At 37.9% G+C, this 17924-nt stretch overlaps 1 pseudogene; it reads right to left on the reverse strand.

Annotated features, from left to right (window-relative positions):
• LOC132539831 (mitochondrial import inner membrane translocase subunit TIM16-like) overlaps nt 1-1421 on the reverse strand; it is a 28281-nt pseudogene extending 26860 nt beyond the window's left edge.
• Between the last annotated feature and the right edge of the window lie 16503 nt (nt 1422-17924).

Consider the following 17924-nt stretch of genomic DNA (forward strand, 5'->3'; position numbering starts at 1 on the left):
AAGATCTGTATCTTAACATGAAAAAGTCTACCATGCATGTGCATGGGGGAAGCTTAAAATATTTCACACAATATAAATTTTTTTTCTCAAATTTTTACTTTTAAAGTTGAGAACAGCAGCTATTAAAGCAGTGGATAATTAACATTTTTAAACTCAAGTTAAACATTGGACTCAGAATCATTTGAAATCGTATGCTAACACAATATGCACACACAGACTTCTGTTCAGAGACTGAGAATACAAAATACAAGAAGCTGAAATGAAAGCATTCAATTGTGATGATCCCATGGGACTAAGCACAAAATAGTAGTTTCTATAATTATAGTTATTTACATTTAACAATACTCCACTAAACTTCACTTAGGGAACCATTTACATTGCATTTCATTTCTAACACATAAGTCATTCATCAGAGGTTCTGCAACATAACAAGATTCCCTTCAACCTCTCCTTTCATCTAACACTGTTAAAGAGATGTACTTCATAAAAGGCAGCTAATTTAGGATAAGCTGAAATACCACAATGTGTACTAATAACAGAACTTTTGTTCATCAAAAAAAAAAAAAAAAAAGAGCCTTATTATATAAGCCTTTCCCTTTTATATTGCTCCTGGCTCCACAATTTTCTAATGAGTAGCAACAAGAGCTCAGCAACCACTGTAAGGTTTCTTAACCCGACAGGAATTGTGTCTAATAAGTAGACAGACAAGACTATTCAGCAAAAGTTCCATTGAGGCAGCCTGCACTGCCTTACTAACTCTTATTAAGGACTGGGAAACAAATCACATGCCTTAATATTGAGGCATGAGGCTTTGATTCAGGAGCAAGAACAACAGAAATAGAACACTAATAATGACCAAAAACTGAAATGGTATTTTTTTAATGTTATCTTGTTGTTTTTTTTTGGTATGATTCCTACCGTTACCTCTAAATCCGTATCAATATGTAGGCGAACAATATGCCATTCTTCTCCCTAGAAAAATAGAGCAATTGTTATTCCCTCACATTTACTAAATCTATTCTATGGGCAAAGAGTTTTCTAAGAATACTGGATGGAAGGACATATTAAAAAGTAAATAAAAACAATAATTAAAAGAACATTTAACTTGGAACCTGAAATATAATATATGCATCCATGCAGAAAATAGCAAGAAAAAAACTTCATAGCTCTAAATATTATGAAACTGAAAATGACTGTGGAATTGATTAGTGGCTAAGATAGTCTCTGATAAATGCTTGCATTAGACTAAGAGGAAAAAAAGCGAAAATATACTGCTTAATATTTATAACAGTACTAGCATGTAGCTCTTACCGTCTCATTTTTGATAAATGAGAAAACTAAGTCCCACAGAGGGGTTGACTAATTTGTCCACTCAAACAGTTAATAGGCCATGGTACCTGTTGTATACTCATCAGTTCCATCTCTAGAAGTTGGGCTCTATCCAAATATACCAGATCTCTGAATTCCTGTCACTGGAGGCTAACACTAACTTCATCTACCTCCTAAATGTGAAATTTTTAGGACTCTTGTCTTTACTCTTTTCAAATAAAAATCCTACAGAAAAATTTTTAGAGTCAGGTTGAGATTGATTTCTGTGATTCATTTGTCATTGTGAAAAGAGATTAGAGCTGAAAGAAAAGTGACTCATATGATGGCTCATGTTCACTGCTGCATGACAGGCAGCTTTGAGAACAGAAAAACAGACCTTTCCTTTCCTTTAGGGAGTATTCCATGTGAGGAAATTTTATTGAGTAAAGCTGATGACATTTTTTTTCTTTAAATTGGACATCCTAATTCTCCCAGGATTGCTGGACAGCAATTTTCTTATGTCTGTAATGTTTCTAGTCAACCACTGAAGCACAAAGGAGAGAACTTTTTTTCTTTACAACCATTTATATTATTTGCTCCATTCCAATAATTTCAATCAAATAGCTTATGCATACAGACCTTTAGGAAAAAGTAGTTGTTCTCACAAAACTCTGCAAGCAGAATAAATTACAAAGTTCCCTCATCAGGATGAGAAATGGTACCCGTGAGTCAATAACTGCACTATAAAACACTAAGCTCACAATAAAATGATTTTAAAATGATGCAAGAATAATTTAAAGAAGCAGAAATAGAAGGGAAGTCAACCAGGGAGACTGGACAGTTTTCCATCTTATCACAGTGAACTTGCAGTGGCTAACAGCTCTCATGTAATAATCTAGTAAAGAAAATGTGATGAAAGTGGGAGCAGGACAGTAGTGCACTGGGTTTAAAAAAAAAATCCCTCATTAAAGATTGCCCTGTCCCAGTAAACTTACTAATTATACTGTTCAATTCTCAACCATCTTTACATTAAAATGCTTTGAAATATTTACCATGAAAATGGATTATCAAAACCAGTAAATGTATTAATTTATCTGCACTTGTCTAGATTATTTATTTTGGCTCTTCATTTCAAGTAAGTACAATCAAAAATAGTTTTGTCAGGACCAGGTGGTAGACCAGGGACTCTTAGGGATCTATTTATAAATTTCCTCACCATTTTTTTCAAATTTATTTTAGTCCTCCACCATAATTCTTCTTAATTTGGTAAGCATCTTTAGGAACCATAGCTTTAAAAATCTTCATAAGGAGATTAACATAACGTTACTGAGTATGAGATTTTCATTAGATTCTGTCTTGGTACAATAATTGCTGTTAAATTGTGTTGTCTTTCCATCCTGAGATTCTCTTCAAAGTTGCTGAAGCTGTGGATCACAGTACCCTAAACTGGTGGTAGTTACAGAGTCAAGGAACCTAGCTGGAGTGTGGCAAGCAGTACACAGAGTAGGTTGAACTAGGTTCTGACTGAACCAGACATGGGTTGAACTTTAATGAGAAAAGGATGGTGTGTATATATTTAATTGGGAGTGTAAGCTTAACGTGGTGTGGGTTGGGATGGAAGCCAGCAAAAGGGAGCCTAGTTGAAACTGGACAAATTTAATTCAAATAGGCTAAAATGGCACAGGTTGATCCAGGAGTGGACAATATTCAGCAACCACCAAAGATACTCATTCAGCTGTGGGTAGATGTAACAGAGGTGATATCAAGGCTGATATCAAGGAAGGTGGTAGCAGCGGAAGCAGCTGGCAGTGATGAAAATCTAGTAGGGCTCTTGGTGGCAGCAGCAATTAGCATGGAAACAGAAAGGAAGTAAGTTTTTATCTTAGTTGTAAGTTTCTCTATTCTTGTTACTTGGAATTGGGACTTTTTCCTTCTATTATTAATTCATCTGAGCTGCCAGCTCATTTCTGTGCAGTTTTATCCATGTGTTTTGTAGTTTCTGTTGTGATAGGCTGCTATGACTAGAATAATCCTACTGTTATCTACAGTGAGAATAAGTGACTGTTGTTACAGTCATGGTATGTTAACAAATGAATAAAATATCAAATGACCTGCAGTGATAATTTTTTGTTTCTAATTTACAAGTTCATGTATTGGCATTCCTACTCATCTGGTTTGGGTTGGGTTCTCTGCTAATGTTGTCTTTGGTCATTGGTAACTCTGCTGGGTTCTGGCCTGTCTAGGATTTGCCGGGATAGTGTGGGGGTGCCTCTTCCCTGGGTGCGTGCTCTCTGGGTTGTAGAGAACTCAACCGGACTCAGCCTGGCCTGCTACTCACTAAGCTACGTGGGAGATAGATGACTCAAGAATTCGTGGCAGCATGGTAATGCAAAAGGATCTATTGATCAGAGAGCCAATGTTTTTATAGGGTAAAAGCAGAAATGGCAAGTCAGAAATAGAAATGGCTAGGAAAGGGGGTGGAGAAAGGCAAAAGCATACTGGGAAAGTAGAAGCTTCCTTAGCAACTGTTGTGAGGGTTTTAACTGGTGGGATTAATGTTACCCTGCAGGCAGGGTGGGTCTCAAGGTAGGAAGAAAATAGATCAGTGGGATGGGTGGGGATCTTTCAGGCAAAACAATGATTATGTAAATAGGCCATAGTATCAGCAATGCAGCAGGGGGTGCTGGCTTAATGCCCGACAAGGATTATCTCAGCTGAAACATTTACTGTCTGATACACATGGTCTCCACATTCCAGCACACTTATTCTTAATGATTTTTTTCCAAAAAATAATCAGGAAGTGTGCACAATTATTGTGAAAGTCTGCAAGGTTCTTATCAAGGTCTAGCTTGATGATGCCATAGTTCTTTACGCTGGTGGCCAAAGTCTTTCAGTAGGAAGGGAATAAAATGTCACAGATCCAAGAATACGAATAAAAGGCAGAGAATTGGGGCAAACTTGAAATTTTATTTGCCATAATGAAGTCTTTAACAAAAAAAGATTTTTCCCCTCAAAATATGCTAATCTATTTTTGTCAAGGAATGTCACTTTCATGATATTATAATTTTTATTTTAATAGATAACATTGACTCTATTAAGTAAATGTTAGTTTTTAATTAGTATTATTGCATATTATGCACATTGTTAATTTGTATCCCTTTTAGTATTTAAATTTCACAATTATTTAAAAAGTTGTAAAAATTAATATTACTATCATTTTTATTCTTAGAGGTTAGTGAGTTTTAAATAAATGAGTGTCTAATGGTCAGGGAGCTGGCAAGTGGCTGAGCCAGGTTTTTAATTCAGATTTATTGACTAAAGAACATAAAGAATATGAAGTACTTTCTTCCCACCTTCCTTCATTAATATATTGACTTTTGCATGTGCCACCTAAAAATAAGAAACTAATACTGACAATTAAGTGATTTTTATTTTGTACCAAATAAATATAAATTAATTCTAGAACCAAAAACTTTCAGGAAGTTATTTTATATATAATTATTATAAGAGATAAACTAGAAAATACCTTGGACATTTCAGGGGCAATGTAGCTGAAGTTATGCTTTCAGAACTAGTGCTCTAATTGCAGTTGTTCCCCCATATTGTAACAAAGTAACTGATTTTCCATTCAGTTTCTTGCTCAAATAATCAAGATTAAAAACATGATTCATCTAAAAGCATATACTAATAAAGGGGGTCCATTTAGAACAAGACACCCTAGGCTATATTTGTACTTAAAAGGTTGAGATGATTGCCTTCCCTGAAATTCTAACTTTTTCTTAGACTTTTAAAAATTTTATCAGATGTTCTGATGATTGATACATTTTTTATATTTTTGTATTACATGAAATAACTTCACACAGAATAAAAATGATTGATTTGGGTGTATATGAAGTATATAAACAGACAATATGATAGTTAACATTTCTTCCCTTAAAGCTTGAGGATCAACCTTGAATTCTCTTGTCCTTTTACCTCTATACTTTCCCACCTATACTGTTTCACACCCTCTGTCCTCCAATTCCTCAGTACACATTTGTAGATTTGTATATGAAAACCTTTACATGTTCCCTCTTTTTGTACTTGGTCCTTGCATTATTCTACTCCTGACTTTCACTATCTTTTGGAATTCATTGTATATTTCAATATATATTATTGTCTCTACTTCCCTGTCTTCCACACTAACTCCAGTTAAATTTTATGGTAAATAGCCCCAGCTTACCATAACATTAGGTACTCTTATTATCCATCATCCTAATTTTCTAGAATTGCATTTCAGATCATTAGATAACTTACTGAGGTCCACATATCTAACAAGTAGGGAGGGAGGATGGACAGTGGAGCACCAGGTTAAGTGCACATAGTATTAAGAGCAAGGAGCCTGGTTGGAGCCCTGGATCCCCACTCGCAGGAGGCAGGGGTGCTTCACAAGCGGTGAAGCAGGTCTGCAGGTGTCTATCTTTCTCTCTGAATATCTTACACTTTCCTCTCAATCTCTCTCTCTCTCATATCCAAAAAAATCATAAAAATGGCCATAGGAGCAGTGGATTTGTGGTGCAAGCACCGAGCCCTAGCGATAACCCTGCAGGCAGAAAAAAAATCTCACTCTAATCATCATCTTGAATGGGCTTTTTTAACAAAAGGTTAAAAAGATATTGTTGATATGTAAAACTCTCAAATTCCTTCTCAAATAGAAACGTTAGATTACGCTATGGTTATGCTAGTGATTCTCATGCACGAGGCTTTTTTTTCCATGATTCTTCTGTTTACCCTTCCACATTCTATTGTCTAAACTTTAAACAACCTTAAAATCATACTAAAAAAGATTTTCAATTGTAATAGAGTTATCAATTGTGATAAACTTCTAACCTGCTACAAGTTTTGTTTCATACTAAGTAAATTGCAGCTGTCAAGTTCTCTACAGAAAAGCGGAAATCCAGCAGCTGACCTTCCTCATACAACATTCCACCCTCTGGCATTCTTCCGTGGACATCTGCTTTAGACTGGCATTTCTATCAGACTCACTGGTACATCTCTTGGACACTTTGTACAAAACTAGCAGCTTCCCTTTATGCTGCTGGATTTCTCAAAGACTGACTGCAGCCAGCTGCCTTGGGACTCTAGGCCATATCCCAACCCCCATGCTAGGTAATGCCCACAGAGAAAAAAAAATGCCTGTCGAGGCAAGTAACGCCCCCCAGAGGCAAAAAAAAGGTCTCCTTCAGGCCTTCCCTTGGCAGCACACTGGTTCTTGTTGCCCGCTTACATGTTCCTCCATGTTTGTGCCAGTTTCTTTTTTGAAAATGCCTGTACGATATATGTTTCTGTTCACCCCACACCCCTGATACTGTTGTCATTTAGTTAAAAAGAAAAGGGGGAATTGTTGTATGCTTCACATTGGTTTTGGTCTCGCTCTCCCCCGCCGGGAGATTTGGTTTGGCCCCTGCTAGTTTCGCGCCTCTCTTTCTCCCTGTCCTCTACCCTACATACTTCCGAGAGTCCTTGCCGCAGCCGCTGGAGGAGAAAGATGGAGAAGCACATGGTGTGGTGATTTGCCCGCTCGTGAATAAAGATTAAACTGCATTTTCTGCCCAGCCATGTGTCCTCGAGTCTCTGTCTCTGTCTACCGCCGCGAAGCTAGCCCGGCCTGCTGGAGCCCTGAACTTTAATGACACCTGGGGCTCTGCGACTGCACTGGAAACCCACTGCTCCTACAGCTGTTTTTTTTCTTTCTTTCTTTCTTTTTTTGATAGGACAGAGTGAAATTCAGAAGGAAGGGGAAGATAGGGATAGAGAAAGATAGACACCTGCAGATATGCTTCACTGCTTGTGAATACCTCTTCCTGTCCATCTTCTTCTTCCCTCTCAATTTATCTGTCTCTACCAAAATAAATAGAAAAATAAAAATGTTAAAACAAGAACATTTAATAGTATGGGGGAGATAATCATAACATGTTATGAAGGCTGTATCAGAGGAAATTAAAAACTATGTTTGTGAAAATTCAAATGCTTGTGTAAAAAATATCATGTAAAAGTCTTCACAGAATAACCTTACCTTGATGATGGGGTTCTGAAGGTTAATTATTCTACCTTTGTTCTTTTATACTTTAAAATGTTGTTTATTGCTTGCAAACATGAGAAAACCTATATATGGCCTTTTCATTTCTCTCTCTCTCTCTATTCCCAATCCTCCATGGTTTTTTTTTAAAAAAAATATTGACTAGTATGTGTTCTACGTGCTCTTATTAATGAATTAATTTTCTTACTGTTGTGCTTATCTAAGATCAATTTCATGGAGGACTATGTCCTTTTAAAATAGGTACATGCTATTGCTATTTAAGAGGCAATGTCACTAATTATTAGCAAGAAATTTAATCAATATCACTAACATATAGCATTTATTAAATAAAGCAACACAGAAGATACCATGTAAAGAAAATCTGCAAAGAGTCATAGCCATACTGCTAAGGATTTCTTAGCAAACACCCCACATCTTCCACCTTTCTTCTTCTAGCGTTTGCCCTTCTTCCATAGCCAGTCAACAGTGTCAGGTTGAGCCTGATGTAAAGTTTCGAGACCTCCTTTCTTCCACCAATATCTGCAAAATCAAAAAAAAAAAAAATCAATTTTCTTACTCTGGTATTTCTTCCCAGTTTTAAAGCTAAAACTAACTTCAAGCTAGATCGACTTGAAGGGTTTAGGTATTACCTTACGGGGATAATTTTATTCAGTTGGTGAAATGTGAATATTTACCAAAGTGTATCAGTGAGTTAAAAATTATACAGCAGGATATGTCATTAATATATATATATATTCAATACAAAGGACATTAACAACTTTATTTACTCTTTTCAAATTTTTATTCAAATGTTCCAGAATAATCCCAGCTATTCAGAGTGCATTCTATTCATCAGAGTCTTCTGTACCTCCAGAAAAAAAAATCAATAAAAGAACAATGGGAATCTAATTTTACCAGGTTGTGATTATAGTTTTACCTGGAGAGATAGACCAGGTCTTGATATGAGCTCCAATATAAATTTGAAAATGCATTCTTGCAGCACTACTTTGGTGGTTTGTGAGAGAAATCCAGAGCTTAAAACAGAAGGCTTGAAGCAACGAGAGAGAAGTACAACTGAAGATACTCTGCAGAAAAATGATGACATTTCAGAAGGGGAGAGATTAGAACTGAAGAGTCAAAAAAAAGCATTGCTTATTTTATTTTAATCTTCTTTTCTTATGTTCTCTGTGCTTTGGAGATACCATAAGTAATATTTAAAAAAAAAAAAAGACAAAACAAACTAGTATAGCCACATTCCTTTTGGAATATAATTAAAATACGCCTACTAAATATTTACAAAACGGAGGACTCCCCAACTCTTCACCTGCACTATTCCAGCCTTTAGGTCTATGATTGGTCAACAATTTGTTTGGCTTTGTATGTTAACTCTCTTGTCAACCACCAGGTTCCAGATGCTAGTATACTGGATGCCGACCAGACTTCCCTGGACAGACAACCCCACAATGTGTCCTGGAGCTCTGCTTCTCCAGAGCCCCACCCTACTAGGGAAAGAGAAAGAAAGGCTGGGAGTATGGATCAACCTGTCAACGCCCATGTTCAGTGGGGAAGTAATTACAGAAGCCAGACTTTCAACCTTCTGAATTCCACAAGGACCTTGGGTCCATACTCCCAGAGGGTCAAAGAATAGGAAAGCTATCAGGGGAGGGGATGGAATACAGAATTCTGGTGGTGGGAATTGTGTGTGAAGTTGTACCCCTCTTAACCTATCATTTAGTCAATGCTTCCTTTTTATAAATAATTTTTTTTTTAAAGACAAAAATTACTAGAAAGCTATTGCATATGCAAAGTCATGGAAGTCACAGCTATTGCGGGAGACTTAACATTAGGATATTTTAAAATAAAATTTAAAATCAAAATAGCATTTCTAAAAGGTTTATTAATTTTTTAATATGTAAGAAAAAGAGAGGGGGAACTAGGGGGCCCAGGAAGTGATTGTGGATGTTCCAATGTGTATGGACCTGGATTTAAGCCCCTGTCCTCACCTGCAGGACAGAAGCTTCATGAGCAGTGACACAGTATTGCAGGTCCCTCTCTGTCCCTTTCTATCTCTCCCTTACTACTCAGTTTCTCTCAATCTCTATTTAAACTAAATAATAATTAATAAAAAAAAAATTTAAAAGAGTGAGGAAAACTGATGCATCACTCTGAAACATGCAATGCTGGGGCTTGAACTTTTGAACTAAACACTTCATGATTTTAAGTCCAAAGCAGCAGCCATTGCACCACCTTCTGGGTCATCCAGTGTAGGATATCTTTGAAAAATTATCTTACTTAGTTACCCTTTTAAACAAGATGTTTTATAATATGGAAGTCAAGAGAACAGAAGTCAAGTTTTAATAGATTAAACCAAAGTATAATTGGTCATTGTTATCTTCAGCGGCATTGAGATCTTAATTAACTGTTAAAGAAGACTATGGGTACCAACTGGTGGAACACCTGGTTAAGAGCACGTTACAGTGCACAAGGACCCAGGTTCAAGCCCCCGGTACCCACCTGCAGGGAGAAAGCTTCATGAATGGTGAAGCAGGGCTGCAGGTATTTCTCTGTCTCTTTCCCTCTCTATCTCCCTCTTCCTTTCAGCTTCTCCCTGTCAAAAACCAATAAACAGGGTCCGGAGGTAAGATGGCGGCGGCCTGAGAAATCCTGACAGCGAGTGCTCTAATAGCATCGTCGGCAACGGTAGGATTTTCTGCCTTTAGCAGGCCAGTCAATAAGGGGGGGGCACCAAAGAAGTGATTACAGTTTAATTTGGGTTAACAATTAGAGCAAAGGTGACACGGACTAGCGGGGCTCCAGAATTCCCAGGCGGCGCCAGGCAAGGCGAGTGCGCCGGGCATTGTCCCCTGCCCGCCCAGGAAGGCGGCTCCTCCGCCGGTTGCAGAGCCCGGCGGGCAGAGGACCCGGAGAGAGCACTTTAGCTCGGGGGCTGCCTCTTGGGAGTCGCGAGGGTCCACCGCGACCCTGAGGGTGGATCCAAAGACTTCTTGAGTATAGCTCTCATTGGATCAAAGGACTTGGGGCTAGTTTTCATTTTTGAGAAATCCTTTAAAAAAGTCTGGAGGGCGGGGTTTCCCGGAAGATGGCTCCCGGAGAAGCGGCCAGCCTTTGAGCTCCGGACACATCTCCTGTAAACAATAGGATTTTCTGCCTTTAGCAGGCCAGCCAATAAGGGGCCATAACGGTCATACCAAGGATGTGTCTATAACTTAATTTGGGTTAAGAATTAGAGTAGGGGGAAAAAATTCTTTTTTCTTCCTTTTAATTTTCAAGCATACATCCTTCCCGCCGCCCCCCCCCCCCCCCCCCCCCCCGCCATAAGCAGTGCCTGGGACCAGCTACTAGCAGGATACCCCATACCACCTAACAGGGTTTTTTTTTTCTTTTTTCTTTTTTTTTTTTAATTCACTGATACACATTTGGGAAGTTCCTCGCACTGCTCTTTAATTACAACTCTTCTTCTTATCTTCTCCCTTTTCTCTCTCTTATCTCTCTCTATCTCTCTCTTTTTTTTTTTTTTTTAATCTTGTCATACACTTCTTTCTTCTTTGCCTTTCTGAATTTGTGAATTACTTTGGGGAAGAAATCTGACCCAGAGTGGACTCTCTACGTGTGTATCTCTGCTCTAGTTCCCTTTACACTCTTGTTACCCTTAGAATATACACTGGATAGTAGATTTGCATAACTGTCTATTCTTGCTATCCTCTCTTCCTTTTCTCTTTCTTCACTGGGATTTGGTTACTATTTTTTCACGGACTGGAGAAATTGTTTGGCTAACTGGTAACGATTAAACGCCTTCAATACTTACTTCAGTTGCTACTGTTATTCCGGAGGTTGGTGAGTGCAATTGTCATAAAGGTATTTAGTACAGTGTTACTTGTGCTCAAAACACAACAACTGAGGAACAACAGAGCATTAAAAAAAAAAAAAAAAGAGAGAAACACATAAATTAAAAAAAAAAAATGGGTAGATTAAAAACAAATAAAACTGCTACCCCAATGAATGAAGACAAGAGCCCAGAAGAAACTACAAATCAGTCAGAAGTAACCATAGATAAGAAAAGTATGCAAGCAATAATAAACTTATTAATCACAGAAATGAAAACAACATTGGAGGAAAGAAATGGCAGTATTAGGGAAACAACAGTTGAGACCCCCAAGGAAAATACTGATTATCTTGAGACAATTAGAGAACTGAAAGCTGAAATAGCTGTAATGAAGAAAGAAGCTGAGGCAAGGGAAAGCAGACTAACAGAAGCAGAAAACAGAATTAGTCAGACAGAGGATGAGTTAGAGAAAACTAAGAAAGAGGTGAAAGAGCTTAAAAAGAGATTGAGAGACACTGAAAACAACAACAGAGACATATGGGATGATCTCAAAAGAAGTAACATTCGTATAATTGGCCTGCCAGAGGAAGAAAGAGAGGAAGGGGAAGCAAACATCCTAGAGGAAATAATACAAGAAAATTTCCCAGACCTGAATAACAGAAAGGATATCAAGGTGCAAGAGCCCCAGAGAGTACCAAACAGAACCAACCCAGACCTGAAAACACCAAGACACATCATAGTCACAATGAGAAGAAGTAAGGATAAAGAAAGGATCCTAAAGGCTGCAAGAGAGAAACAAAAAGTCACATACAGGGGAAAACCCATAAGACTTTCTGCAGATTTTTCAACTCAAACTAAAAAGCCAGAAGGGAGTGGCAAGATATCTATCGAGCCCTGAATGAAAAAGGGTTTCAACCAAGGATTATGTATCCTGCTAGACTTTCATTCAAGCTAGATGGAGGGATCAAAACCTTAGACAAACAACAGTTAAAGGAGGCAACTATCACCAAGCCGGCCCTGAAAGAGGTACTAAAAGACCTCTTATAAACAAGAACATCACTATAATACTTGTAATATATCAGAGTAAACAAATTGTTTTTTAGAACAATGGCACTACAATACATTAAATCCATAATATCAATAAATGTCAATGGCTTAAACTCACCCATCAAAAGGCACAGGGTGGGGGGATGGATCAGAAAACATAACCCAACCATATGCTGCTTGCAAGAATCACATCTGTCACAACAAGATAAACACAGACTTAAAATGAAAGGATGGAAAACTATCATACAGGCTAACGGTCCACAAAAAAGGGCAGGAACAGCCATTCTCATCTCAGACATGATAGATTTTAAATTGAATAAAGTAATAAAAGATAGGCAAGGACATTACATAATGATTAGAGGATCAATCAGCCAAGAAGACTTAACAATTATTAACATCTATGCACCCAACGAGGGACCATCTAAATACATTAAACACCTATTGAAAGAATTTCAAAAATACATCAATAGTAATACAATAATAGTGGGAGACTTCAATACCCCACTCTCACACTTAGACAGATCAACAAAGCAGAGAACCAATAAAGATACAAGAGAATTGAATGAAGAGATTGACAGACTAGACCTCTTGGACATTTTCAGACTCCTCCACCCCAAAAAACTGGAATACACCTTCTTTTCAAATCCACACAACACATACTCAAGGATAGACCACATGTTAGGCCACAAAGACAGCATCAATAAATTCAAGAGCATTGAAATCATCCCAAGTATCTTCTCAGACCACAGTGGAGTAAAACTAACTTTTAACAACAAACAGAAAATTATTAAAAGACATAGAATTTGGAAACTAAACAACATGCTCCTTAAGAACCACTGGGTCAGACACTCACTCAAACAGGAAATTCAAATGTTCCTGGAAACTAATGAAAATGAAGACACAACCTATCAAAATATTTGGGACACAGCTAAAGCAGTACTGAGAGGGAAACTTATAGCTATACAATCACATATTAAACACCAAGAAGAAGCCCAAATGAACGAACTTACTACACACCTCAAGGACTTAGAGGAAGAGGAACAAAGGAACCCTAAGGCAACCAGAAGGACAGAAATCACTAAAGTTAGAGCAGAAATAAACAACATCGAAAATAGAAGAACCATACAAAAGATCAATGAAGCCAAATGTTGGTTCTTTGAAAGATTAAACAAAATTGACAAACCCCTAGCCAGACTCACCAAACAAAAAAGAGAGAAGACTCAAATTAATAGAATTGTAAACGATACAGGAGATATCACAACTGACACCACAGAAATCCAGAGAATTCTGCGAAACTTCTATAAAGATCTATATGCCACCAAGCTAGAGAATCTGGAAGAAATGGAACAATTCCTAGAAACCTATGCACTTCCAAAACTGAACCAAGAAGAACTACAAAATCTAAATGCACCAATCACAGACAAAGAAATTGAAACCGTTATTAAGAATCTCCCCAACAAGAAAAGTCCTGGACCAGATGGCTTCACAAACGAATTCTACAAAACTTTCAGGAAACAGTTAATACCCATACTTCTTAAGCTATTCCATAAGATTGAAGAAACAGGAATACTCCCTTCCACCTTTTATGAAGCCAACATCACCCTGATACCAAAAGCTGATAGGGACAGAACAAAAAAGGAAAACTACAGACCAATATCTCTGATGAACATAGATGCCAAAATATTAAACAAGATCTTGGCCAACCGGATACAGCAACACATCAAAAAGATTGTTCATCATGACCAAGTGGGATTCATCCCAGGAATGCAAGGCTGGTTCAACATCTGTAAATCAATCAATGTCATTCATCACATCAATAAAAGCAAAGCCAAAAACCACATGATTATCTCAATAGATGCAGAGAAAGCCTTTGACAAAATCCAACACCCATTCATGCTCAAAACTCTACAAAAAATGGGAATAGATGGGAAATTCCTCAAGATAGTGGAGTCTATATATAGCAAACCTACAGCCAATATCATACTCAATGGAGAGAAGCTGAAAGCATTCCCCCTCAGATCAGGGACTAGACAGGGCTGCCCACTGTCACCGTTACTCTTCAACATAGTATTGGAAGTTCTCGCCATAGCAATCAGGCAAGAGAAAGAAATCAAAGGGATACAGATTGGAAGGGAAGAAGTCAAGCTCTCACTATTTGCAGATGATATGATAGTATACATAGAAAGACCTAAAGAATCCAGTAGAAAATTACTGGAAGTTGTTAGGCAATATAGCAAGGTATCAGGCTACAAAATCAATGTACAAAAATCAGTGGCATTTCTTTATGCAAACACTAAATCTGAAGAAGAAGACATCCAGAAATCACTCCCATTTACTGTTTCAGCAAAATCAATCAAATACCTAGGAATAAAGTTGACCAAAGAAGTGAAAGACTTGTATGCTGAAAACTATGAGTCGCTACTCAAGGAGATAGAAACTGATACCAAGAAATGGAAAGATATCCCATGCTCATGGATTGGAAGAATAAATATCATCAAAATGAACATTCTCCCCAGAGCCATATACAAATTTAATGCAATACCCATCAAAGTTCCACCAAGCTTCTTTAAGAGAATAGAACAAACACTACAATCATTTATCTGGAACCTGAAAACACCTAGAATTGCCAAAACCATCCTAAGGAAAAGAAACAGAAATGGAGGCATCACACTCCCAGACCTTAAACTATATTATAAAGCCATCATCATCAAAACAGCATGGTACTGGAACAAAAATAGGCACACAGACCAGTGGAACAGAATTGAAAGCCCAGAAGTAAATCCCAACACCTATGGGCATCTAATCTTTGATAAGGGGGCCCAAAGGATTAAATGGAAGAAGGAGGCTCTCTTCAATAAATGGTGCTGGGAAAACTGGGTTGAAACATGCAGAAGAATGAAATTGAACCACTTTATCTCACCAGAAACAAAAATCAACTCCAAATGGATCAAAGACCTAGATGTCAGACCAGAAACAATCAAATACTTAGAGGAAAACATTGGTAAAACACTTTCCCATCTACACCTCAAGGATATCTTTGATGAATCAAACCCAATTGCAAGGAAGACCAAAGCAGAAACAAACCAATGGGACTACATCAAATTGAAAAGCTTCTGCACATCCAAAGAAACTATTAAACAAACAGAGAGACCCCTCACAGAATGGGAGAAGATCTTCACATGCCAGACATCAGACAAGAAACTAATCACCAAAATATATAAAGAGCTCAGCAAACTCAGCCGCAAAAAAGCGAATGACCCCATCCAAAAATGGGCAGAGGAAATGAACAAAACATTCACCACAGAGGAGATCCAAAAGGCTAACAAACATATGAAAAACTGCTCTAGGTCACTGATTGTCAGAGAAATGCAAATTAAGACAACACTAAGATACCACCTCACTCCTGTAAGAATGGCATACATCAAAAAGGACAGCAGCAACAAATGCTGGAGAGGATGTGGGGACAGAGGAACTCTTTTACATTGCTGGTGGGAATGTAAATTGGTACAGCCTCTGTGGAGAGCAGTCTGGAAAACTCTCAGAAGGCTAGACATGGACCTTCCATATGACCCAATAATTCCTCTCCTGGGGTTATACCCCAAGGACTCCATAACACCCAACCAAAAAGAGGTGTGTACTCCTATGTTCATAGCAGCACAATTCATAATAGCTAAAACCTGGAAGCAACCCAGGTGCCCAACAACAGATGAATGGCTGAGAAAGCTGTGGTATATATACACAATGGAATACTATGCAGCTATCAAGAACAATGAACTCACCTTCTCTGACCCAGCTTGGACAGAGATAGAAGGAATTATGTTAAGTGGACTAAGTCAGAAAGTTAAAGATGAGTATGGGATGATCCCACTCATCAACAGAAGCTGACTAAGAAGATCTGAAAGGGAAACTAAAAGCAGGACCTGATCAAATTGTAAGTAGGGCACCAAAGTAAAAACCCAGTGGTGAGGGGTAGACATGTAGCTTCCTGGGCCAGTGGGGGGTGGGAATGGGTGGGAGGGATGGGTCACGGTCCTTTGGTGATGGGAATGGTGTTTATGTACACTCCTAGCAAAATGTAGACATATAAATCAGTAGTTAATTAATATGAGAGGGGGAAATCAATTGTATGTCTCAAAGGTTCTCAAAAGACAAACTGAATCTTTTTAATAGATAGGCTACGTGTTTGATATGCGGACTCTCTCAAAAGCCTAGACCAAGTAGATCAGAAGCTTCCAATAGCACAGCTATATACAGGATACTGGGTACTGTACAGCAAACCATAACAAAGGGACTTTTCAAAGTTAACCCAATTAACAAATAATGTGATGATAATATTAACTATTGATTGTCTTTTTGAACCCTAAGACAGCAGGAACCTCACATCTTCACTATAGAGCCCCTACTTCCCCCAGTCCTGGCACCCTTGGATAGGGCTCACTTTCCCGTATGCTTCTCCCAATCCATACCAAATAATATTGCATCCGCCGATCACAACCTAACCAAAGCAACGATTGCCATCTCAACATGCTTCACCTCAGTGTGTATCCAGAGACTTCACGTGTGGAATGACAACCCTTCAGCTTCATTACTCGGGTGAGACCTTTCCTTTTATAGTACACTCTAATTTCATCTCAGGTAGTTCACTTTCTAACAAAGTCCCATAACCTAGACATACACCAGTTTCTGTGAGAGAGAGCATATGTGCACACGTATCCATAAACTACTGCAAAATATATACCTGAAAGCAGGATTACACTAGAGTTTGCAGTGAGTATCTCCCTAACACTTCCTCTCCACTATTCCAATCTTGGGATCCATGATTGCTCAACAAATTGTTTGGCTTTGTATGTTAACTCTCTTTTCAATCACCAGGTTCCAGATGCCACCAGGATGCTGGCTAGGCTTCCCTGGATTGAAGACCCCACCAATGTGTTCTGGAGCTCAGCTTCCCCAGAGACACACCTTACTAGGGAAAGAGAGAGGCAGACTGGGAGTATGGACCGACCAGTCAACGCCCATGTTCAGCGGGGAAGAATTACAGAAGCCAGACCCTCTACCTTCTGCAACCCTCAACGACCCTGGGTCCATGCTCCCAGAGGGCTAGAGAATGGGAAGGCTATCATGGGAGAGGGTGGGTTATGGGGATTGGGTGGTGGGAATTGTGTGGAGTTGTACCCCTCCTACCTTATGCTTTTGTTCACTAATCCTTATTTAATTAAAAATTTAAATAAAAAAAAAAAACAAAAAAAAAACAAAAAAAAACCAATAAACAAAAAGATAACTAAAAAAAATTATAAAAAGAAGAATGTATTAATCTTGGGAAATATTTCCTCATTCTTACTTTTAAAGAGTAATCATACATATACTTAGATTAAACACATATAATACTGTTTAAGTTTACTTTTATTGTGGTTATTTTCAAGTACTAAAACAGAAAGAAATAAAAATTAAAAATATAAATATGACACAGAATGTAGTTTAGCTTCTGCATCTTTTTTGAAAACTTATCAAGATTATTTTAAGTTTTTAATGTTTAAATTTTTATTTATTTATTAATAAGAGAGAGAAGGAGAGGAGAAAGATAACCAGAGCAACACTGACACTTAATATTATTGAGTTTGAACTCAGGTCCTCATGTTTTAGAGTCCAAGACTTTATTCACTGCAT

This window comes from Erinaceus europaeus, chromosome 8 (genome assembly GCF_950295315.1).
Source record: "Erinaceus europaeus chromosome 8, mEriEur2.1, whole genome shotgun sequence".
Lineage (NCBI taxonomy): Eukaryota > Metazoa > Chordata > Mammalia > Eulipotyphla > Erinaceidae > Erinaceus > Erinaceus europaeus.